At 46.3% G+C, this 2,626-nt stretch overlaps 1 pseudogene; it reads right to left on the minus strand.

The window, feature by feature from the left end:
* Nucleotides 1-1,612: 1,612 nt before the first annotated feature.
* LOC117064337 lies at nucleotides 1,613-2,246 on the minus strand (annotated as a pseudogene).
* Nucleotides 2,247-2,626: the final 380 nt, after the last annotated feature.

The following is a 2,626-nucleotide window of genomic DNA, read 5'->3' on the forward strand; positions in this document are numbered from 1 at the left end:
GATGGGGTCTCACTGTGTTACCCACGTTGGTCTTGAACTCCTAGGCTCAACTGATTATCCTGTCTCAGCCTCCCAAAGTGCTAAGATTACAGGCATGAGCCACTGCACCTAACCTCAAATTCTCCCTTTTCAACAAGGACATTAGGGGCCCACCCTACTCCATCCAGTATGACCTCATCTTAACTAATTATGTCTGCAATGACACTATTTCCAAATACACTCAAATTTTGAGGTCCTGAGGTAGGACTTCAACATATAACTTGGCGGGGGTGGGGGAGGTTCACAGTTCACCCCGTAACGGGTACTTGGTGAAAAATAAACCTCCCGGCCAGACTTGGTGGCTCACACCTGTAATCCCTACACTTTGGGAGGCCAAGGTGGGCTGATCACCTGAGGTCAGGAGTTCAAGACCAGCCTGGCCAACATGGTGAAACCCCACCTCTACTAAAAATACAAAAAAAAAAAAAAAAAAGCCTGGCATGGTGGCAGGCACCTGTAATCCCAGCTCCTTGGGAGGCTGAGGCAGGAGAATCACTTGAACCCAGGAGGCTGAGGCAGGAGAATCACTTGAACCCAGGATCTTGCATTGAGCCAAGATCATGCTACTGCACTCCAGCTTGGGTGACAGAACAAGACTCCGTCTCAAAAAAAAAAAAAAAGAAAAGAAAAGAAAAAAGAAAGAAAAAGAAAAAGAAATTTCCTTTCCTCTATGCTCCCTAGCTTCCCAGTTCCCTGCTCTAGAGGCAACCAATGTCTCCAGTTTACTGAGTGTTTTTCCAGGGGTCTCCTATTCATTTACCAACATATATGTGCACGTTTTTCCTACTCATAAAATGATAGCCATGTGCACTGGCATTTGCCTTCCTCTTTTTACTTAACAATGTTCCTGTGAAATTTTCCATATCACTCCACACAGAGCCTCTTTACTCCTTTAAGTGACTGTACAGTACTTTCTAATTTATTGAGCTGGTCTCCTATTAATAGATACTTAGTTTCCAATCTTCTGTTATTACAAACAATGCTGCAATGTGTGTGTGTGTATATATATATAGAGAGAGAGAGAGACAGACAGGGTCTCACTCTGTCACTCAGGCTGGAGTGCAGTGGCGTGATCTCGGCTTACTGCAACCTCTACCTCCTGGGTTCAAGTGATTCTCGTGCCTCAGCCTCCCAAGTAGCTAGGATTACAGCATGCACCACCATGCCTGGCTCATTTTTTTGTATTTTTAGTAGAGATGGGTTTCGCCATTGGCCAGGCTGGTCTCAAACTCCTGACCTCGAATGATCCACCTGCCTCAGCCTCCCAAAGTGCTGGGACTACAGGCATGAGCCACCGTACCTGGCCTGCAATATATTTTCTTGTGCACAGGTCATTTTGCATGAAAATATGAGTAGATCTATCAATACCTGGAAGTGGAAGTGCTCCATCATCAGGCCAATGCATTTTAAAATTTAAGTTATTTTGCCAAATTTGTCTCCAAGGAGGTCAGAGAAGGTCAGCCTCGTACCAGCAGTGTTCGGAGTGCACGTTGCCCATGATTTTTTTTTTTTTTTTTTGCCACAGAACAATAGACACCTTCATTCCATGGGCAAAGACAGAAAGGATGAGGATTTATTTGCCTTTCCGGGCCTTGATTTTCCTGAGATAGAACTCCAACTCCTTGCCCTCTGGCACATAGCCATGGGCTCGGCCACACTGCCCCAGCCTTCATGTGATGCATGCAAGAAGCTTGCCCTGCTGGAACTTCTCCTGCAGTCTCCTCCAGGAGGCTGCTGATTTGGGCATTCTTTTCCCCTTCATTGTATTTCTTCTGAATTTTTTTAGATCATTTTTGTTTAAAGTGTTTTTTTCCTCAGGAGTCAGCTTGGCTCCCTTCTTGCAGCCCAGGGGCAGCGCATAGTGGGACTTGTATCACTGGCAGTATGGTGTGCTGTCAGTGAGCATGAAGTCGTTTTTCACCAGGGTCTTGGTACAGACCAGCTTGTTATTGGACGCATTGTAGACAACATCAATGATCCTTGTTTTGCGAGTATAACACTGAACCCCAGGAGAAATTCCCCATGCCCAGCCTCAGGGCACCACATTTCTTGTTACCTCCCTGCGCACGGACTGTGTGGATGCGGTGAGGGCCAATCTTGGTGTTGGCAGCCAGACACCCCAACTCATACTTCTGCTTCCTGTGGTAGCGCTTTCTCTTGTCCCCAGTCTTGCGGTGCTTGTACCAGTTGTCCTGAGAGATGCCCATTGCTCGGCGCTGGGTGGAAAGAGGCTCCACGATCTTGCCAGAGTGTGTTAGCTAATGTTCTGATCTTTGCCAATCTGATATATTCCCCTTATGCTTTTAATTTGAATTTCTATTATGATGGGTGTAATTGAGCATCTTTTCTTTTTTTTTTCTTTTTTGAGACAGAATTTTACTCTTGTTGCCCAGTCTGGAGTGCAGGGGTACGATCTCAGCTCACTGCAACCTCTGCCTTCCGGTTTCAAGCGATTCTCCTGCCTCAGCCTCCCAAGTAGACTAGGATTACAGGCACCCACCACCACTCCTGGCTCATTTTTGTATTTTTACCAGAGACGGGGTTTTGCCATGTTGATCAGGCTGGTCTCAAACTCCTGACCTCATGA

The sequence above is a fragment of the Trachypithecus francoisi genome, unplaced genomic scaffold (genome assembly GCF_009764315.1).
Source record: "Trachypithecus francoisi isolate TF-2019V2 unplaced genomic scaffold, Tfra_2.0 Contig01579, whole genome shotgun sequence".
NCBI lineage: Eukaryota > Metazoa > Chordata > Mammalia > Primates > Cercopithecidae > Trachypithecus > Trachypithecus francoisi.